The sequence below is a fragment of the Columba livia genome, chromosome 9 (genome assembly GCF_036013475.1).
Source record: "Columba livia isolate bColLiv1 breed racing homer chromosome 9, bColLiv1.pat.W.v2, whole genome shotgun sequence".
Taxonomy (NCBI): Eukaryota; Metazoa; Chordata; class Aves; order Columbiformes; family Columbidae; genus Columba; species Columba livia.
Window position 1 is genome coordinate 26239319 of NC_088610.1, and position 23738 is coordinate 26263056.

The 23738-nt window shown below is 35.9% G+C and overlaps 1 protein-coding gene across 4 annotated transcripts in view; it reads left to right on the top strand.

The window, feature by feature from the left end:
• The window catches only part of CLSTN2 (calsyntenin 2), a 439253-nt gene that overhangs the window by 96506 nt on the left and 319009 nt on the right, over positions 1 to 23738 (top strand). The gene's annotated exons all lie outside the window — the stretch shown is intronic.

A 23738-nucleotide genomic window follows, 5' to 3' on the forward strand; every position in this document is an offset into this window, starting at 1 on the left:
GTCTTGTTTTCTTTAGTTGTGTTTTTTTCCCTTGGCATTGCTTTCTTGCAGTTCTTCTATGATTTTCTAGCCCCAAGTTTTAAGAACTTAGTTTTGAGAAGTCTCATTTATTTTATATTATTTAAACCCAGGTTTATTATTTTTTCTTTTATATGAGGCTTTACCTTTTATTTTACTTCTGCGTGTGTGTGAGAGAAGGGGAAACTTGTGTTTGGTTGGTTTGAGTTTGTTTGGTTTGTGTTTCCTTTGAAAATAACTGCGTGAGTCCTGACTTTGAGAGGAAACTGATTATTTACGTTAAACACTGCTTTCACTTTCTTTAGATTTTCCTGTATGAATAGCAGAAAGCAACTATAGGAAACGAATTGCTACTTATGTGCTAAACCAGCACGTACCTTAGGTCCTGGTGGGATATGGTGTTTCCTGGGCAGATTAACTATGTGATGTAGCAAATATCATGACAAGTTTTGATGGAGGGGAATTATTTTTCTCCTGCTTTTTTTCTTATGTATTTAAAAGTAATTATCTCCTTTACATGGCTCTTTTCTTCAGACAAGCATGCGAGTTTTTAGTTTGTGGGAGATGTCTTCTAAAATGTTGCAGGTAGTTCATCAAACAAATCCAAGTTGTTTTCGTGTGGGGTTATGCTTTGTGTTTGACCACTGGAGGGCTGCAAAGAGCATTTTTGGATAACAGTACTCACAATTTACCAGTCTTTAGTGTTTAAAAATAGACATTTTAAGGATATTTATATTGATATTTGAGTGCTTTAAGTTTTCAACTACTACTTTACGTTATTTCTTAAAATTAGATTTCATCAACAACTATTCAGGATTAATAAATGGATTAACATGGCTTGGCACTGTATGCAGTTAGTATCTGATATACTTACCTCTGTGAACTCTTCCTTTTTATTCCCCCCCCCCGCCCCATGATCATTAGAGGAGATAAAAAAGGGTTTATTTCACTAAGAATCTGGTGCTGCTTTCTCCTTGCTCTGTATTTTTCGATAGGACAGTTATTTTAGTTCAAAAGGCATTTTGTGGTTATCTCACAGTTGAGAGGCTTGGTACTGTAAGCGGAAAGTTGACTTTTAGCCTGAAGGTGGGTGCTTGCTGGTTGGAAGTGCAGGTAGGCCACCTCGTGTACAAAGCTCTTCTGTTGCTTTAAGCATCCAATTGTAGAGAATAGCAAAGGCAATCCAAGATAATGGTTTCAGATCTCATCTTAACTCATCTACTTTGCTGTACTCTGCTGCTCCTTATTTTAAAAACAAAACCATCCCCTTGCCCACCCTTTTCCCCACATATTTTTGAGGATGGGGAGAAGGATTACGGAAGTAGTTGTAGTTTTCTCCATTCACTCAGTAGAAAATAACAATTTCTCTCACAAAAATATCTCCAGTCTGCAAAAATTGTTTGCACTCCATAGAAAGGAAAAAACAAGACTCTCTGAAGTTTTCAATGGATAAAAAAACAAATACAAGAGGCAATGCAAGAAGGTTTTGTAGGTGGTCAGTTATAGAACTTAATCTGTGTATTAAATACTCATATGCATTTTATGGGGTTTTTAGCTTTCTGGCAGATTGTTGACCCTGGGATCTTTGTCGTAGGTTCCAATAAACTCAAAGTTTTGGACAGATATCTATCTATATATCTATATATGTATTTTTTTTAAGTATTTTCAGACAGTTTTGTTCTATAAGACAGAGAAGCACACTTTGTGGAGTATTGGAATTGCACTAATGATGTCTGAAAATTGTGCAGTCTCTCATGGTCTTCAGTTATGTAACACAGAATATGCTAAAAGAGAAGATTATATATTTCCCTAGCACATTCAAAATTCATAGGTGCATTTCACTTTCTGTTTCTGCACTAGTCTATGCAAAAGGCTGATTTCTTAATTTATTATATTTTTCTAGTATTTATTATTAAATTACTAGTCGAAGTCTGAAAAAGGTTGCTATATCCAAATTCCTTGTGAGACCCAATTAGTCAGCCTTTCAAGTATGACTGTATTTTAACTTCGTCATTAACATAAACATAATTTTAATCTTGATTTTTTTTTTTAAGTCCTGCTGAAAGCATCTCAATGATCTGAATAACTAAGAATATTTGATTCTAATTAAATTAATTACATGGGCAAAACTTGAAGTCTTAGTCATTCAGGACATTTCCAAATCAATGGAACATTCAGTCCCACTTGGCAAATCTATTATGTGAATACATCTGATACGACTATCAGCAGTAGAAAAACAACTAGCCCTGGGAGACAGAGCCGGCACATTCTGTGTAAAAGAAAGCTTAAAGCCTGGGTAGAAAAATGGAAGGAAAAGCTAGATAGATCCATGTCTGGTGTTTTTTTTTCTGCATAATATCATGGCTACTTGTAAATTTTTTTCAGAGTAAATAATAAGGAAGTACTTTCCAATATCGGTTCAGAGTAGAGAGTTAAAAGAAATAGTGAGAACCTTCTTTTCATCCTCATCTAAAATACATGAAAAGTAATATTTGGTGCATTACTTGCGTCAGAAGATGGGGAAAGAAGCAACCTTGCTTTTTGTTGCTTGTTATTTCTGTAGCTCACCAAGAACCCCTGGAAAAGCCATGTAGATGGTTTTGTATTTCCATTTTCTCATAAATAAATAGAGATAGGAATACTTCTTTTTTAGAGTGTTTTGATTGAAAAACAAATAATGATAACCGACTCTTGTGTCTCATAGGATAAAAGATTAATCTGATTACGAAGCTGGGTGTCAAGATAATAAAATAATTCAGAGGTATTAAGACAAAAGTCAGAGTATTTGATAACTGCTTTAGTAGTTGGGTATTTCAGCATAGAAGACTGACAACTATATTTAAATTGTCATCATGAAACTAGAGAATGTGTGCCAGCCATAACCATATTGTTACCATTTTTAATTGCATTATTTGGAAAGCTACCAAAACTGGGAACCTAAGAGCTTCAGACCTTTCAAAGCATATTTCAGTTGGAAGCAAAGTGTGTGCCACTTAAGGAACACACTGGAAGGTAAGTCTTTTGTCTCCAAACATGAAGGGACATGAGAACCATGTGCAGTCATAGTTTTACCACTTCTTTTTTTTTTTTGTGTGTGTTTAATTGATGTGACAGCCCTCAGAATTCAAAGGCAGTATCTCTATCTGGGTAGACCTTCTCATGGCCAAATTGCAAACTTAAAAGCAGCCTCAGTTTTTTTTTTCTGCCTTTTGGAGAAGTATATGAAAGCTGATTAGAAGCTCCCAGAAGCACTGTCACTATGTTGTGATTATTTATTGTTTAACTGGAAAAACTTATTGATGATCTGGTACTCTTGTGCATCCATTAAGCATTAAAAAAGCAGAATGCAAATTGCTAGTTTTACATAGTTATAGCTTGGTGTGTTATGAAACAGATGTTATTCCTAGGGCTCTTGAAAATAAAGATTCATTACCATGTTATTTAATATCTGATAGAAATGTTAGAGTGTAAGTTTTCTCATATGCTTTTTGTGTGTCAGATTTTCTGTCAGATTGACAGTATGTTTTAGGAAAGTAATTTTGAAGTTCTAATTCCAGCTTCAGATATGCTTTCTTTCTATACATATATTCTTGGCCTCTTCTTGGTCCTTATTTTCACTTAGTTGCCTCAAAGTGATTTGTTCTGTTTCTTTTTTGTTTCCAAGAAGGTTGTATTAGAAGGTAGCAAATAGCTTGCCTGGCTCCTATAGAGTGTCTGAGTGGTGTGTAGCACTTCATTTAGTACAGAGAACTTCCCTACTGTGAAATAAGTAATAGGAAAACAACAGATAAAATGCATTGTTTCTATAGCAAGCTAATAGCTAGTGTCAAGTGTAGTTCCCTGTTGTCCACAGGCTATTTTTGCAGATATGATAAATAATCAAGTCCTGATATTTAAAACATGTTTAATGTTATTTTATGTTGTGTAAATGTGATTTTAAAGGACAATTTTTATAACCCAGTATAAGAGAGAATTGACCTGGCTCAAATATATGGCCTGTTTCTCTGTGGAGAGGACCACAAACTAAGCGTAGCTCTTCTGAGAGACTTCTTTTTTCTCCTCTGGTATTTTTTAAACTAAGAGTAGACTGAAAACAACAGGTAGTGGATACATACAAGGAGATCTTTGACTTCTGGCTTTCCTCAGATGGTGGTTTCTCAGTCTCTTAAATGTGTCTTTGACTCATTAAACAAAAATTAACAGGAAAAAAAATCTTCAAGTTGCAGTCAGTTTAACAGGATACTTTAGAGGATGGTAACAGAGTTGGAAGATACACTCCTAATTCAAAATTCAGCTGCATAAAAATCTTGGGGTTTGGATGTTGCACTTCAAGTAGAATATGGACCAGCTGGAGTTGGTTCTAACAGAGAACAGTGAGATTGGAAAGTCTAAGCGACCTGACATGCTGAAGGAGTTGTGGTCAGCTGAATGAAAAAGATTTGAGGAACATGCAAACAATTTTCAGGTACACAAAAAACTCCTGCAAAGCAGAGGAGAAAATTGTGTTCTCCATGCTCTCTGTGGGTGGGACAAAAAGTAAGGAGCAACAGGAAAGATTCGGGGTAGACTTTAGGAAAAGCTTCTCTTGCCATGTTTTAGTGTCTTTAACTGGAGAACTGTAAGAAGTATTTGGAACAATATGAGCACATATAGTGGACCAGATCTTTTGGTGGGGAGGAGAAGGGATGCAAGGTCATCCCAAAATTTGAGTTTCCAAGTACCAAGAAAACATTGCAACGTTTTTGGTAGTGGAAAAATAAAAAATTGGAGGCAATATGGACATTTAATAAAATGTTTTTATCTCCTGAGATGCTTCTGCAGACACCTTGTACCATTCCTTGGTCACTTCACAGATGCTGAATGCAGGCTAGCAGTCCTTCAGTGGCAGCTGCTGCAGCCATCCTCTTGGGGATGCTCATTTATGTGTTCATCTGTCTTCAGAAGGTGTAGTGTTGAACAACTGTGTGAAGTATTATCTCCTCTTGTGCTTTTCCACTGAATCACAATCTAGCAATAGATGCTAGAAGCAGTCGTGTGGGCTGTTCACATATTTGATACCAAACAAATAAGCGACTTTATTCAGCTAACCCCCAAACCTTTCTCTACGGGAGAAGCTGCAGGGTGTTGTAGGTGCTTAACCTTCAGATGGATGCGGCTAATGATTGTACAGCTTCATGAAAGAAAAAATAAATAATCCAACATGTGCATACAATACAAAGCCACAACCTCTTAAGTGGTGTTATGTAACTTAATGCTGGAGGCTGGGAGAGTGTGGCTCTTTCTTTTCCACAAACGCTTGCAGGTGGCCATTGTCCAAGATGAGGATACTGGCTTCAGCTGTCCCTTTTTTCATTTCCACAAATGCAGGTTTTAAGTAGCACACTGGCAAGCTCGTATTAAACGTTATATGGGTACTTTTGATAATTGTAGCTGAGGTAGACAGGAGGGTGAGTAGAAATCTGCAATCCGAGCCAGTTAAACTTCAGAATCAGAGAATGAGTGAACCTTGTTGACAAGTTTGAAAAGCGTGAGCCAAAGTAATAAGGGTAAAAAGAGAAGACAGTCTGAAAAGGACTAGAGGTGGGAAAAAGAAGCCTAATGTCAAACTTGAGAAAGGCATTTGTTATATCAAAAAGAAAATATTCTCTGACTAAAGTTAAAGTTTGTAGTTTGATCCTGTTAGGCTTTTATCTATGAGTTTAAGTATGTTGTGGTTATTCAAAAATAGAAAAGTTGTCATGATTTGGAAAGGGTGTTTGTAAAAATAAGTTAGAAGGAATTTGCTAAGAGACACTTGTGGTGTGATTTGAAGAGTTGTTAAATCTGTCACTGTATGTAGAGGCAGGATTACTTGTCTGTCACTTTACCATGTAATATATAAAGCTCTTTCTGCAGCATCATATACTTCCCTCTACTCCAAGTTAGTTCTTGGAGAACAGCATAGTAGGATGCCTGGTGTATGCTATGTGTAGTGTTCAGAAAACGTGTATCTAAAAGTATACATATATGTATGCTCTATTTTAGACTTAATTTTGTACACATACATATGTGCCTAAATACTTAACTGTGCAGTATCATAAAAGATTCAAAGCTGAAAGCAAACTTCACAATTCGTTTTGTGTTCCACATCTCTTGAGCTTGCAGTGTAAGTTTGGAGTGTGCCAAAATCCTCCACCAGGATGTGCGGACTTGCCGAGTACGCTCTGAGGCAATTATTTCTTCAGAGCAAACCTCGCTGTTGAAAGGAAGAAACTAAGCCTTCATTTCCATGTTGTTCACATCTTTGTCAACTCTTGTAATCTGGCTTCTACTGAAGGACTGAAAAACTGTAGAGGAAGAACTTCTGGTTTCTTTTTAGTGTTTTATTAATCAGGGTGTCTAAGCATGCTAATAAATACACCCAAGTTGGAGAAAATGGTGCACATTCGCTGTGGGCCTTTGAGCAGATATCTATAGGATGCCTGTAATGCTTCAGTGTTGTGTTTTCTTTTATGAACTGCAAATTTGCTGTATAGACTAGATTAATGAGGAGAAATTAAATATTTTAAATGTTTAACTGTAGATTTCTAAAGTGTACTTTAGGAGGGTTCATTCTAGATGGCTTCCCATTTTTGCTGTATATATTCCAGTAAAAACAAATATGATGACTACTTATAGCTGTTTGAGTAAGGGAATGAGTAATTAAGAGTACACTGTTAAGACATTGTGCATTATGATATGGCATGAAAATTACAAGCAAATTCTTGATAAAATCACCATAAGTGCTGTAGTCAGAAAAAGGGCATGTATCTCTAACTAGATCTGTTAATTTGACATTCGTCATTCTCAATAATTAACATTTTTTAAAAAAGATCAGTGTTTAAAACACACTGAATCTAAATGGGGTTTGCCTCCCGCCACCCTGTAAGTTTTACTTCATCTGGGAGATGGGTGATTCTTAAAATCTGCCTTTTAAGAAATTGCTGGAGTTTGTGTAACAATTTTTTAAGTTCTATTGCTTGGTGGCAAAATATCTCTGCTTGCCGTTTTTGGTATAGCTAGAGTCTGTATGAGATGTTCAAGCCTGGCAGCAATGAAACAGACTGTAAAAATGGTTCAGTGTTTTTGGTCCTTATGGAACTCCGTATCCTCGAGATCATTCAGCTGGAGTGCTGGTTGTCTAATGTGTCATGTAGGACTATTGGAATATGAAAGAGGATTCTGCCTATTATCTAAAAGCATTTTTTTGGAATTGGATATAATAAGTGTAAGTTCTGAATTAAAATTCATTTTCATGTGACTTATTTCTATATTGTTTATAGCCATAGTTCTGCATGGAGCTGCAGTCTCCTAGCAGTTAATGCTGTTACTTAGATGTACTTTGTACTTGAAATCTTGACCCTGGTGAAATCAATGCATGATTTGTGGTGTCTTTCAGTGGAATGAGGGTTTCATCCTTTGTGTGTTTTAGTATAAATGTAAACAGTTCTTTCAAAGCTTTAAATGTTCTTCCACTAATAGTTGCCTTTATCCAAACAGGAGGAATGTTTGATTTAATCTCTTTAGCCTTACGATTTCCTATGGCATAACTGCTTTCATTAAGTCAAAAGAACAATTATTGGGGTGTTTTTGTTCCTTTCAGAGTACTTTTCATTCAACTCAAGAATATTAAATGAAGTGTTGACCGAGATTGCCATCCTACATATTTAATTATGGTAATTCTTCACTATGCTGACTTTCAAAACACCTGTAGTGAGGTGGTCTGTTTTTCTCTAGTTTCCTCGCTGTCTTTCATCTCATCCCTGTGATTCCTGTCTCTTGCTAGTTAAATGCTATGCGTAAACACAAGTAATGCTGCAGTTTCCCAAGGTTTCAATTGTACTCATCTTGTCAAACTTTTTTTTTCTGTTTTAAATCAGACTAATCACTTACGGTTGTGTATGCCAAACTGTCTGCTTTTCTAGTAACAGTTATAAAGAATTACATTTAATTTACCTTACTGCTACTTCCCCATGCATATGTTAGGGCAATCAAAATGAAGTGGGACACCTTTATTCCTTTATTTCATTAGAAGAAAATTGCCGTCAAATGTAAATGTTACAACTGGTGATTTTTTGATGAGAATTCATCCATCACTCATTTGCTAGTTGCTTAAAGTGAAATAAAATAGGTGAGAAAAAATGGACTCTGCTTATTTTGAGACTGTTTTCTTTTTGCTTTCCAACTTGAGTAGATTCTTCCCTCACTGAAATATGCACTTGCTTATAAATACTACATGTGTTATATATGTGCTGCATGTGTCCCTGACTGTTGTCAGCTTACAAGGATTTACTGACTTACAACATTTTTATTGACTTTTAAGCTTCCCCCCGCCCCATAAAACCCCAGCTGCTGAAATCAAGAGACTAAGGAAATGTAATCTTTTATTCCTTAAAATATAATAAACCCTACTTGTAGTACGAGGGAGAAGTGAAAGGTAATGCAGGTATATCACAAAAGCTTACTAACACAAATGAAGTAATGAGCCTTTCCCTCATGACTGTGCGTTTTGTTTTCTTACACTTGATTCTTAGAAATGCAATAAAAATCTGACTGTAGCTGGAAGACATCACTCCTCCCTGTCTGTACAGGGTTGCAAAATTGCAGTAGCTGGGTTGAATTTCCTGGTTATAAGCAGAGCTTGCAAAATATAGGTCGGTGAAACAAAGTTAAAATAGTCTGTGAGGTCTCTCATGGTTTTCTGTGTGACAGACATTCTTGGTTTCTAAAAGCTGTTTTGGAGTTTGTTTCACAAAGGCTACTAGCAGAGGTCGATATATGACAGAATGCATTGGCAATAATATTTGAGATATTTCTGAAGAAACTGTATGGTGATCATATCTGAAGGCTGTTTGTTTGTTTTTTCCCATTTCTTTTTGAGAGCTATTTTAAAAATTTCTGAACTACAGTTGAACAGATTGTATTTGCCATTGTAGTCACTGTTGGGAAGAAACAATGAACTTTTAAGATCCCAGTTAAAAGACTTCTAAATTTGTGTTGAAAAATAAAACCTAAGAAGATTTAAATCAGTGTGATTGGTGCTAAGCTGTTTGAAAAAGTCTGCATTATGATTGTGTTCTATGAATCTAACTAAGCTACATTCATAGACTGATTTGGTTTTATAAATTGAAAAGTACTCGGTACTGTAGTTGTATTCCATCTTCTTCATCTTCAAAACCAGTGCAAACAGTATAGATTTATAAAATGGAAAGATCGAAGTGCAATTATTTCAGTATTTTGCTGTAGCAAAAGGCATGGGATACATAGTTCTTGAGACTAAATAACTTGAAGATTAATATTTTAAGGCTTATTATTGGAAACTTTTTTAAAGTTTATTTTTTCCTCTGCATTCCTTCTTTAACTGCAGTCTTTGGTATTGTGGGGTCTGTGGACCACTTCCAATGACTTCAAAAAATAGTCAAGAAAAACAAGTCTGTTTTTAGCAGACTTCTATTACTATTCAGCTGTCCATCTCTAAATTTGTAGACATCCACAAATCAAGAACATTGGAGCTACTTGTGAAGATGAGCAAAAATATCTATGAGAGAGTATTTTTGGTGGAAATAACGAGACCTAAAAAAGTGTCAATCTGTTAGTTGGATATGTAGCTGTTTCTAATAATAAAAGATATTTTGTCCAATATGAATCCCTTCTTTTATAGCTTAAATTTAAACTATGTACGTTCGTATACGACATACGTATTCTTACAGGACTGAGTGTATCTTCATAAATAAATAATGGTCACTTCATACTAATTCGTAAGTTGCCAGCTTAAATGGTTCTTTGCATGCTTCCAAATGTTTATTTTTTTTTGAAGTTTCAATACGTGAAGCCTCTTAAATCAATATAGTAAGAGTTTCACTGTTTCCACTAACAAACTGGAAAGTATACATTTAAAAAGAGGGGATAAAATTACAGGTGGCCTGAGTCAGCAATGCCATTTTAAACCAGCAGAGGCCGTGGTCCTATATTAAGTATATGATTTAATGTAGAGGGTTTTTTTTTTTTTTCTTTTAAACTTGGCAGAAGCTTCCAAAAAAGGGTTCTGTGTAATTTTTCTCAGTTCTGGAATGAGCATTTGCCAGAACAGTTCATCAGACACATCTGGATTTTTTGGGGTGTGTATGTATTGGGGAAAAGTGTTAGAAATCTACTTATGTCTTACTTATGTAAAACATAAAATGTGCTTCAAAAGCTATAAACTCCCACTTCATTCTGTGCAGTGGGAGCTAAAGCACCAATGACATATTTTCTTGGGCAGTAGAAGCAATGTCAGCTTTGTCAGCTTCTACTGCTGGTTGCAGCTCTAGTACTTAACACAGGATTGCAGTGCTTGGCTGGTTACATTTGATTAGGAGGTGGCATGAGAGGTGCATTAGGACATGTAGGGAAACAAAGTGTTGTTCGTGTGATTGACTTCTGTGATGTTTTTCTGTATGTTTTTTGTTTGTTGGTTTGGTGTGTGGTGTTTTAAGACCACTTTCCCTCAAACAGAAGGACACTCCAGTAGCAGTGGGCCATTGTGCACCTTTCCTTTCTGCAAGGGAGCATTTCTCAGCACATGGAATGCATGCTGGCTAAATGGGCCAATGGAAAAACATGGTATTTGCATGCCTCTAGTCCGCATTAGCGTCTGCAGAACAATCTACTGGTTCTTGTGAGTGTTAAAACTTATGTACAATATGTATGCGAGTATTTGGTGCAGAGAAACTAGCGTGAAGAAGATAAACAAGGGATAGTATGAAGGACAAAATGTTAAGTTATGCAGTATTCTGAGAAGTGAATTGGCTGTGCAACTGAAAGGTGCCTTTATTTGGGAAGTACTTTAGTTTGACATGATCCTGAAAAAGGTAGTTGCATCATAACTTCAGGGGAATGTTTATTTTTGTTTCAGGGTCAAAATTACATTCTACAAGATGAAAACTTGTTTCTTAGTCTCAAAGTGTATATGTTCCTTGAGTTACAGTGGAATTTACGGTGGGATAAATCTTAAAATGCAATAATCACTTCTTATACCCTCCATTTGAACATTAAGTAGGAGCAAAACCCTTGCATAGTTTAACTTAACCTTCTTTGGAAATATTTTGAAACTGAACAATATAAACAATATAAATGCTTTCTGTACAGAATAAGGCTGTGTGTGAGGAACTTTTTCACAATAGCTGTTCCAAATACATTTTATTTTGTACAACAGATAACATTTACTTATAGCAAGATGAACAGAGGTGGGGGAAAAGTCTTGGTATTTTGATAAACAGGCATCAGCAATTCAATTCTGAGGTTCCTAAGGCTTCAGCACTCCCGGCGCTACAGACCCTCACAGACAGAAAGGAGCTGGGAGCCAGGAGCCTTGGTGTTCACAAGCTCAGTCTCCAAAGATTTCAGCTTGATGGGAAGACATTGTAAACTTTTGAGTATCTAGCCTTGACTGTATTTCAAGGAGAAGATCTCACTGAGGCCACAAATCCTAAACATAAATTAGGACAAAGGAATAAGGTGTGTTATGGAAACTTAATTACATACCAGCTTCTGTTTTATTGGAAGCTAATACAACTCAATATATTTTTTGCAAGGCTTGCCAATATTGGCAGATTAGTGTTTTTAATGAAATAGCTGAGGGGTAAACTGGGACACAGGAGGAAAATTAATATAATTCTGTCTTTAAGTTTACCTCTTTCTATTCTAAAATACCTTCTATGAAGTGCTGACTGTAGCATTATTGTAAGGAGTTTTGAGTTTATTCTTGTAAAACGTTTCTTGGGTATCTTTTTCCAGATCTTGTCTGACCCAGTTCTTTTAGCCTGACTTCACATTAGAGATTTAACCAGTACTCCATATAAGCCATTACTCTGATATAAAATATGGTAATTCCAAAATACACTTCTGACCTTTTAACTTTTCTGCTGCAATGAGTATAATGACGATGTTGAACAAAGGCAGAAATTGAAGGCCAAATATTATACTGGGGAGTTGAATCACTTGGGACCTGGAGAACACTGGCTACAATCTGTGTAAAGGGAACTGTTTGCAATCTTTTCATGTGTATAATGTGCAGCTGTCTTTCTCAGCTATTGTTGCATGCACAGTAGGAGAAATTTGATGGTGGAGAGGGAGGCAAGCAAGAAAATGCATAGCAGGAACTTTTAGAAGAACAATGCCTGTGGGCTGCTACTTGTGGATTATTTTCCCTTATTCCTGAGTAGCACTAATAGCTGAGTTAATCCCTCCTCATGTTGGGAGGAAGGGGATAGGAGTGTGTGGGTCATCATATTCTACTCTTGCTTCCTTCTCTGCATCCTAAGGAATGTTATTGTACCTTATAAGTTTTCAAAGGACATGTAACTTTGAGCCAAAGGACTTCACAGTTACAGAAAAATAAAGTTCTTCTCAGTTGGCATGTAATAATTTGGCTGGTTTCGTGTTTGTTATTAAAAATTAAATCTTAAATCACTCTTCTAAATATAAAATTTATTAAAAACCCTCTAAACTGAAATATTTTCCTGATGCATATTGTATGACATCACATATAGTAAGTCTATAAAAATTCAAAACCTTGTCATCTATATAAGATTGGGGAAGTAGATTAACTGGAGCCTGAATCCTTTCACATTCTCAGATATGTTGCGGTTAATGTTTTGGAAGACAGGGCTTTGCTTCTGACTCAGTGTTTGTTGTTGCAGGAATTTCACCTGAATTGTGTGGTAGAACAATTGATACAGTTTTCATCTCCTTTGTCATAAGTCATCTTACATTTGGTTTTCCCATTATTAAATGGAACTAATTGCTACCAGCTTTGTATGACCTATTAGATCAATAATACACTTTATTCTAAACTTTAAGCGCATATAGCAAAACTTTGAGGGTGACTTCAGTCCTTCAACTGGAAGGCATCTTACATGCTTTTCAAGATAAATGTTTCAGAACATGTTTGAGATGGACCTAGCTTGGGAGGACAGTGAGCTCAAGGGTCATGAACTCACCACTATTTTCTCTTCAAGATGTGTTTGATGGAGAGTGAACATGATAACTGCGTTGCAGAAAAGAAGTGGAGATGTCATTGTCAGCTTATGTATCCAAATTGTTTCTATGAAGAGCATGACCCTGAAAATTTGCTGCACTGGTCACTGCAGTGATTTAACTGAAGACACTTTTGCTTCAGGCAAATTTCAATACATCATGTATTTCGCAAAAAAAAAAAAAAAAAAAAAGGAAAAACTGTGTTTTGTGTTTTTTTTTTTTTTTCTGGAAGGGAAAATTATTATTCTGAAGTATACTTTTACTTCAGTGGTACATCAACTGGCATCGATATCAATGGATCTTTCTGCTAATTATAGAAGAGTTGAATCGGACACAGTGTGCAGACACTTGATCATATGTGAGTTTGCATACAAAAGTTCAGAATGTCAACTAGAAATTGTGTTGACCATGTTTCATAGAATTTCTAGGAAACAATGTTCCACACTTTTTTTGACCTGAAGTAGAAATATAGTAGGCAGTATGCTTGAAAACTCAACAAACTAGGTGGGATCATGCTCCTTAGTGTTTGCAGAAATGATGGAGAAGATTTACCAGTGATATTTGCAATACTTTATGTCTAGGTATGCATATGATAAAGTGAAACTTCTACTTGACCAGTAAACCACCTGACTGCTGCTGGAAATACACAGGTTCTATTAATACTACAGGCTTCAGCTGCACAGTAGAGAGATAACGAATGCTTTTGATAGGTTTATTTTAAAATAAGTTCTCATCAGCTTCTGACTGCAATATCTTAGGGTTTACTTGATGTTACTTATGAGTCACTGCATATAGTGTGCTTAGCATGCAGCTGCATGTGTGATATTTTCAAATATCAGTGGAAACAACACACAAAGGTGAAATTTGGTTTTGTGCACTTACATGTGCCTGTATTAGTGATCCTGCCATGTGTGACTATGAAAAATATGAGCTGGCATCCCAAGCAGCTGTTATTCTCTGCTTATATAACAAATGTGAAACAGCCTAGAACCTAGTGGTCCATCTTGTCTTCCTAACAGTTATGGCAGGAATTAAGTGAGATTTGTCCATTCTTTCTCTGTATTCAGACTGGGCTTCAATGGGACCAGTTTTGGTCACGTCGGTTTTGATTTGTGTGTGTCATTGTGTAGGGTTTTTTTTTTTGTGGTGTGGTTTGTTTTTGTTTAATCTTCATTCGAAGTGGAGATACTGGCTTTGTTCATACTATAGTAAGACTATAAACTCACTTTATATATGCTAATGATACACTTTTTCTGCTGTAATTGTTGTTCAAATTGTCTTTTGTGAATTTGACCTTGGTTTTCAAAAGCATCTAGATATCAAAATCTTCTCTTTCAAATCGTGGGAATTATTTCTTAAGGTGAATAGGTACCTTTGTAGAACTGTCTCAAATTCCAGTAAAGTTCTCTGTGTTCTTTCCTTCCTTCCTTCTTTGGGCAAATAGATATTTTTTTTGAGTTTTTGTTAAGGGTATTAACTTTTGGATGGGATATTACTGCTGAAGGAGTGCTTTATTTGCATAAGAAATCACTATAATGTAGTATTGCTTGCTATTCATGAGTACCAATGTTCACTGAATAGCTTGGAAGGCTAATTAAAAGTTATAATGTACTTTATTCCTCTTTCTCTAGTTAATGTTTCTCTTTCTTGTCAAATTGTGAAGTTGGTTTTTGTCTTCAGTTTTTAAAAATAACTTGCCTTTTGCACAGTCAAAAGATCTTTGCAACCTCTTTGTGAATTGTTCATGTGAAAAGTCAGGGTAGGTGGGCTGAAATCTCCTGAGGCTTGTTTATACCCTCTTTGTAACTCAGCTAAGTGTGATGGGAGCGCTGGCACGTTTCATGGCTTCTTGAGATTATAGAGTTTCAAAATTTTAGAGAAATAGAGAAAAACAGACTTGATTTTAAAAGAAGTTGTCTTTACCAGACAAGATTTTAAATGTGTTTACAGTCTTGTGTTAATCACATTAGTACCTGGCCAAGTAATGTGGCTGCTAGTGTTGTGTTGGAAGGTATCTTTGAATTAGTTTTAGCCATCCTTTAGTTTAGCAAATATATTGTAATATGCAGGAAAAGAAGACAAAAATTATGATCTAGTTCCTGGGTTAAGAAGTCTTTGAGATGAATGTTGTTTGAGGCTGGAAGAGTGTACTAGGAGCTATTGCTTTATGCTTGTCCTAGAGTCAAATTTTTCCTGTGTTTCTGGAAAAGGCTGTTTAGCCTACCTACATCTCTTGATGTTCCCTTGTTCTTCAGATGCTGGCAACCTATTCAGGTTATTTATTCAATTGCCAAGTCCTTTCAGTCAGCGATATAACCCTTGGCTCTTACTTATGGAGCATTTTTGCATAGGGGATAATTCTTGTAATTCCTAACCCATCCCGGTGAACTTTTGATTGAATCCTAACAGAAGTAACTAGTATCATGAAGCAATTGACAAGAATATTAAAATTAAAAGTTAGATTTATGAAAATAATTTTTGCAGAAGGAAAATTGTGTTGTTAAAGAAATGAAAAAGGCAGTTTATGATTTGTTCAACACTGTGAGCTTAAGGTGCATACTGTTTGTTTGGACAAGGTTGTTTCTCAGCACACAATTTTGTTCTGAAGAGAACAAGTATTAAAAAGACGTTGCACCAGCAACAGAGGTAAATGACTTAGTCCAAGGCTTAGGCTTACTAAAGGTGTTATGTATTGCTGATTGGAATTTAAATGTATTTGCTAAGTATTTTTAAAAACTCTACTCTAAAAAGGGATTTTAATGCTGTTAGCTCGTTTTAAATACATTTGGAAGAGTGACTCATAAAAATCTTTGCCATTTTAAGTTGCGTTCTTGAAGAAAACTTTAATATGATTTGAGCACTCAACTAAAATTTTTACTTCAAAAATATTGTGTCATTACTACATAGCCCATATTACTTCTATGTATGTACACACCTTGCATATTCTTAATATAATAAATTATTGTATATGGAGTTCAACTGTGCTGTTCCATTAGAAGTATATCTGGTGAATCTATACAACAATGGACTGATTAGCTTTTGGGAACTGTTTCTGTAAATGAGAATGATGGATTTGATAACTTGTCACTATTTTATTTGAAATTCTTTCAAGTAAGATGTCTAAATAGTTTCAAGTGCAGTAAAATTCAGATATGCTTTACATATTTCTTAATGATTCAGTGAAAAGGCAAGCTTTTTAGTAGCAAGTAATGCCTTCCATTTTGCTATATGTTTTGTTCTGTAATCAGATGGCTCTTGGGTTTAATATGCATCAGATTCTAATCCTTTTAATTATAATGGCTAATGCTTTTTTTTTTTTTTTTTTTAAAATTGAAGTCAGTGGCGTGGCTTGTGAATTAAGGCGAAAATAAAGGGATCAAAACCTCGCTTTCAGTTGCAAAACCACAATAATGCATGTTTTGCAGATCAAGACTAGGGTCCAAGGAAGTATGAAACAATACGCTCTGAATTCCTCAAGGAGGTTATAAACCTGTGTTTCTCAATAATCTGACTGTGCATTATAATTTGCCTCAAAATGTAGCACTGGAAAGGAGGAGGGCTCTGGCCAAGTGCTAAGCTGTCACTCATGAGGGACCATGGATTTGCTGGTCTTTGTTCTTCCTTCTTGGTTCTTTGAGTTTCCACAGTCAGGATTTTGCTTGAATTTTATTTTCTTTATTTTCTTTGTTTTCTTTTTCTTTGTGAAAGAGGCGATAAACTTTCTACTTTAAATTCAGCACTTACCTGTTGAGAGATGAGCTACAGCCTGTGAATATCTGGCTGTCATCTGTGCTATGCCACCAGGCCATCTCTTCAGATGTTTTCACTTTGTGTAGTTGGTGTAGTGAGAAATGAGGTTATGAGCAAGTACCACAAACAATGCTTGCTTTCTTATGTGGAGCCAGAACATGGACTTTATCTAGCACCTTCCGTTCTTGTGAATGGGCACAATGATCTCCAAATTCTCTTATAAATTAACTGGGCAATGGTGGTAGAACGAATATCTTGTCATTCCTTCTCAGCTGTGCTGTTAAAGCAAATTTGAAAAAGGTACCTTGATTTATAGAGTAGTCACGAAAACTTGTTTATTTTCTACTAAAACCTATGAAGAAAACAGCTTCCATGGCCCAAGTACCCTAACTGAAAATTTCTAGTTGGCTTGCAGGTACTCAGACTAATCTTTTCTTTGCTCGATTTCCATTTTCTCTGCTCTTGCAATCTGGAACTGTCCTTAATGGCATACATTGGGGGCTTTCCCTTTTAAGTAGTGCAGTAAGTCTAAGGATGTCTAAACACGTGTGGAGAGCGTACCAGCCATACTGGCACTGTGGATTTCATAGGCCCAGTCTACAGTTCTTCCCATCCTTTCCCTCAGGTTTGTACTATTCCTGAGAAACGGTTTAAGATTTTTTTTTTTTCCCTTTCTTTCTTCTCTCAGGTGACTCTGGTAGCTCCTAAAGAATCCCTTTGCTCTTCCATTATGTTTTATCAGAACTGGTAGATATGATAAAGTTGATTTATTTATTATTTGGATCACCTCGAGAAGACAGTATATGAGTTGCGTTCCTCACCGCACTGGAGAGCGTGCCAGCTCTGCACACAGGAGGCATTAGGGTGCTTGGTAGTGCTGGCTGCAGCTGTCCTGTGATGCTCTCCAGAGCCAGTTCTTCATCACAGACTCTTACAGAGGTGAAGCAGAGAGGTGGGTTTGCATTTGTTGAAGTATTTGAGCAGCATCCTGTCTTGTTCTCCAGATGGTCCAAAGGGTGAAAGCTTCTCCCAAAGTGTACGTTTTTGCAGCTTCTCTGCTGCAGGACTGTGAATGCTTTCAGCCTGTGTTCAACAAAGAAAAAGGCCTTGTGTCAGCTTTCTTCTGTACTGGCATAGCAACCGATGGATAATGAAGCAAGTTATGTGCACTCTGTTTATGAACAGAATTTGGGTATAAAAGAAAAATAATTAGGGAAACAGTGCAGTCCTGTGTATGAGTGATTTCCCAGCCCCTGGTAGTGGTGCATTTGGCACAGTGTCTTTTTCTCCAAACTTCCACATCTTTCTGCTTTGCAGTTTTTCATACGGAGAGGATGTTAATTTCATTATTCTAAGCATTCCCACACTATCTGAGAAATGTATTTTCTTGTTTATGCTCTAATAGGTCCACTTTATCCTTGAACTAAATTGCACTATCGGTGTCCATTTCAAAAATAATTTTTAAAATATGGTAAAAATTGCTGTTAATTACTGCTTTGTAAGTTACTCCTGCAGTATACATCAAGCTAACCTTTCATTTTTGTATATTATATCTTTACAATGTCATTAAAATATGCTAGACTTCACCTGGCACAGTAGGATCCCAATTGGTGACTGGGGCATGTATTCATTACTGAGGTACGAATGTACAGTTTAGCATACAATGATTATCCAGTGGTTGGAAATTGGTGTCCAGAGCTTTAAGAATATTTCTATTCTTAGGGTTTGCTAGTTTTCTTGTCACACCAATTTATGGTAAGTTTCTCTTCTAGCAAAAGAATTAAAGGAGTCCAAGAACAGAAATAGGAGAAAAGTTTACAGGCTAATTTTATTTATTTATTTATTTTCCCCAGCAGAACACTTGGCTCTTGTTATCTCTACTTTCCATTTGTGTAGGTTTTCAGAGTTTAACATTTCTGTGTAGTGTAAAATATGGATGCTATTCCTAATAGGTATGAATTTATAGATAAGAATTATTTGAAGAGGGGGAAAAAAAACACCCACGAACTCCGCAAGAGCAACCCTATATTGTAATACAGATGCTATTTACATTTGCATTTTATGTATTTATGCATAACAACTCTTGGCCTTGATTCTGAAAGGAACAGTTTTCTTTCACTTTCTTTGTGAGGTAAAGCTAAGGATTTTTTTTTTTCCATTTTTCTCCTTAAAAATTCAATATGAATTAAGTTTTTATAAAAATAGAAGTTTTGCAAAAGACTGCATAAAAAGTGTAACTCCTATTAGTGAGAAAAATCAATAATGGAATAATGTTCATCTGTCTTCTTAGGTGGTCTCCTGAGATTCTGCAGGTCACACGGTAACATAATAAAATCAAACACAGACACATTATTTGTTAAACTACACACCATGAATAGAAAATGAGGCCTGAAATGACTCTTTGGTCTCTCTCTTATTTTGCTGTTGACTTTTATTTTTTTAATGTCATGAAATGTTAATGTAGGAAAAGCAAAAGTGTCAGAAACTACTGCTCCGATGGAAGTACTATGTTGCTTTATCAGGAGTAGCTGACAGATAAAACATTAAATATAATTGAATTGTTTGCATTGATGTACAAAAATAAGAATGAGGATAAGGTCTCCAAATGCTTTATCTCTCATTAGGCCCTTTTGTAAAATCAAATTTGGTGGATAACTTTTCAGCAGGACAGAAGGGGGACCTGAAATGATGCGTGAGCCATTTTAAAAATAAGTCTTAATTTTTTTTCTTCATAAAATACAAGAGAAAATAATATAGCCATGTGTGCATCAGTGGGGATTCCTTCTTATTTGAGAAGACGTCTCAGAATGCAGTTCAGACAAAACTTTATTTTAGTCTTTATAAGGACAAAATTAAGTCAATTCATATTTTTAATAATTTAGAAGTTTTTCCTCATTCTGGCTATTTCTTGTTTTAAAAATGTATTACATGTTTCATTTGAAAATATCTCTTTTTAAACATGATGCCTTCTTTATGCTGCAAGGAGATTCTTTCTCCTGCAAGTTTTCTTTGGTACAAGTCTGTGAACAAACTGTTTTTACATTAAGTTACAGCTCATGTCACTGATTGCTCTTTTTGTAGATTCTTCTTTGCTATTTAACATGCAGGGTTTCATATGGCATGAAGTTAGAGGAGATAATAAAGGCACCTATGGTTCTGTTATGACTTACATAAGCAATCTGTTGTTCTATCCTGCATACTTTAACATCAGCATAATGATGAGGTTAGCTTTCATTAATTAAGAAAAAATAGTACTAAACAAAAAGTCCAAGTTAATTTTGAAGTAGCTTACGATACTATAAATACAATCAAGATTTGTAGTGGTTTAACCAGTGGGACAACACTATGTTTACGTGGTCCTTCTTTTAGATGACTGTTTTAAAATGATTTAGTGAGCTCTGGTAAGAGTGTACTGTATTTCCAACATTTTTCTATCAAGTAAGACTAGTCACAGTTCAAATAACTATTCAAGTAAAGTTTTAAATTGCAATGAAACCTTCTAAGTAAGCAAAAGTGAACAGAGTATCTAAATAAAAAGGAAAAACTGCTGTCTCTATTTCCAATCATTTGCCCATAGCTCCCTGTTCATTTTAGGACCTGCAAGATGTGCTTAAAAAAAAAAAAAAAAAGTTTATTTCTTTTATTACAGTGGGGAAAGAAGTATTGCTGCTGAGGGAATTAGTCATTTGCACAAGTATGTAATAGCAAATTCAATTGAGAAAAAAATTACTGGCTTCAGTGGTGGGCTAGAGTTGATTTGTTCTCAGACACCACCACAAGATAATAACACTGTAGTGAGATTCAGTGGCAATTGAAGGTTTAATCAACAAAGCTTCCTGTCTGAGAGCTTTTATATAAATGCAGTGACAAGTCTGTTGCTCTTAAATGTAAAGGGTCTCTCAGATCTGAATCAAAGAATTTATATAATCTGTGGGAAGGAAATATATTTTCCTCTTTAGAAAAATTAATTTGTTGAAGGTTCTAATTCCCCATTTTTGCTGTGTTGGGTGTGTGTAGCTGTGTCACAAGAAGCTAGGGGATTTTACATTGATATTGTCCACACTAGATGAAAAAACAATTTGTACGTCAGTGAAGAATATGGGTCAATGTTAATTTTCTTTGCGGTGACTATGGCTATTCCTTGATTAGATGCTGGACAGGTTTATTTTAAAGATCTCTGCTACTGTCCATGTGGCAATACTTGATGCAAAACCCAACAGTCACAACTCAATTTTGGGTTGCTTTTGAACAAATTTTGTGAGGTGGCTTTCTGATGAATCTTTTCTTTGCATTGTCCATTTTATATCATGCCATTGAGTAATTCCAGTCCTGTGAGCAGTCTGTGAATGCTGTGACCTTGCCATGATAGCTTCCTTTGGCGCTGGTCACAACTGGCCACCTCCTAGTATTTCAAAAGTATTAGTGTGTTTCCATAACATATTGTACAGAATATTGTATTTTCTGTTTATTCTTTTAGGTGTCTAAATATACTTACTATGTAAGGGATCTTCCTTCACTCCTTTCATGTCTCTTAAAAATATTGCATGAAATGTGGTGTGTGGGGTTTTTTTTTGTTTTGTTTTGTTTTGTTTCGTTTCTGTGGGGTTTTTTTTGTTTTGTTTTTTTGTTGTTTGGTTTTTTTGTGTGTGCATTTTTGTTTGTTTGTTTAATTGATGAGGAAGTGTAAGTGTTGATTTGGGTTGTTCTTAGGGTTCTGTAAGCATGGTGTCAGCTGGGGTTCCCTGTAAATGTAAGGGTCAAACACAGGTATTCCTTGATCTGATCAGGATCTTGAAAGAGGCAAAAAAGTAATATTACATTGATTTCTGCCTAGACAGTTCTGTCTTTCCCATGCTGACATTGCTCATTATCTGAGAATTTGTAGAGACACCTGGAGTTTGATGCAGATATTGATGTTAATGCAGCAGCTTCTGAGACATAATTAGGATGATAAACGAGATGATTCTTTGGTTAGATTCTTCTGCCACACACTGCCATGAAGCTACAGCTTAGCTTGTGTCATGCTGGAGATGAAAATATTGCTGTTGACTGAATGCAATGTGAAATGTTCAGTCCGTGTTCAAATCTGAATAATGTTTTTAATAAAAGTAAATGTCTATGGTATTCAGAATCCCTGTGTAATTCTTTAGCTACATTCCCAGTATGAATTGATGTATTTTAGGTGTTCTTTTGCTTAAAAAACTACAGTCAATGAAGCATTTCCCACAGTATAACACTTCTTCGACAAGGGGTAGGAGCGGGAGTAATTGCAGTAGAATTTTTGTGAGTAGAAGCTTTAACAGTAAGAGCAAAGCATGAAATATTAGGTACATCTCTCCCTAAATTGTTAAAATCTGTTAGTGCTGTAGTGAATATGTACTTTTTCACTTAAAAATTGAAAATCAGTGTTAATACTGTTAAGTGTTTAATATCTTGGTGAATTTCATGATGTAATATAAACCCCCAGCTGCTGTTTGCTTCACGTCAAAGTGAAAAAGATTAATCTTGATTTGTATTCTGCCCTGCAATTATGTAGAGGTACTGTGTGCTCTATGTTGTATAATCTAGTATAGCAGGGGATTACTCCTAGTCCTCATTCAAGGAGAAGTTGTGGTTTCTGAAAGCAGAGTTTAATTTCAGCCAAGAAGTTTGTGGTGGATCAGAACAGAAAGCCTCTGTATCAGAAGTACTTCTCAATTCATGTGAGTCTTCGAAGTAGCCCTGTAAAAGTAGTAACAGAATATGAGTGTCCTCTGGAAGATGTGCTAAGATGTAAATAAAAGGTATGCAGGGGTGTAAAGATGTAAAGGTAGTAGAAACAAGAAATTGAATTTGTGGGTTTTTCTGAGGAACCTGTGTGGCAATCGGAGTGTGGTTTCATAATAGGCAGAAAAAGGTGATTTTTCTTTATATACTGTATTTCAGTTCTGTAGTTAAGCCATATGACTTGCACTTGAATTTGAATGGTTTAAGTAGAATAGGCAATGTATGAGCTATCCCAAGGTGGAGGCCTATTGCATGTACACGGTTTCTGATTTTTTGTGCATGTTTCCATGGCTGTGTTTGTTGGTACATTTGTCCAGAGGTGCTTGGAGGCTTTTCCTTTAAATAAGAGATTTTGTGAGTTCCTTGGATAGGATCACAAGAAGAGATTATGAGAAACACACCAAGATTGTCAGCAGGGGAGAGTCCTTGTCTTCCCCAAGGAATGTTCAAGCTTATGTTAAAAGGCAGCCATCTCTAATCCATTCTTCTTGCTACACAACTGCCCACAGTATCAAGCAGAAGTGAGCACGAGCTGTAAGGTGCAGAAGTAGGACAGAAACAGATGAGAGGACATAGACTGTGATTAGCATGATGCTGTGCCCTAAATTTTAAGATTTGCCAGTTGGTCTGCTCATAGCAGTCTGTATGACGCAGATGGAGAAACTAGGGAAAGGCATTTACAGTTGTTTTTTTGCTGTAGAAAGCAAGGCTGACCTAACTGATAGAGCTTTCTCTGCTCTGATCACTGTGGCCTGCTTCTTTTTGTTCGCTTGTTTTTTCCCTCATTCCCCAGTTATAAGGTCAGATGTTACTATGTAATGCTGTAAGACATGCAACTGAATCTGGAAAAGTAAATAAAATATTTTCAAAGAACTCATCTGAAATTCTCTGTTGTGGCTGACGTGGTGGCATCTGTTTGACTTTCTCTTGTAGCATTTCTGTTTGCTTGACACAGTTTTGAAATATGTTCTTTTCTGAAAATGTTCCAGCTTCCATGGGATTTTCTCTGAATCTTCTACTTGTCTGAAGCATTCTTGGGGCTTGGGCCTTCTGTATACGTTGATCTCAGTTCAAGAGACTGTAAATTGCCTCATTGTTTTTCGTGGGATTATTCATGTTATTGATTGGGCCTTGTGCAGCACCTGACACAGCTGGTTATGTGTTCTTCC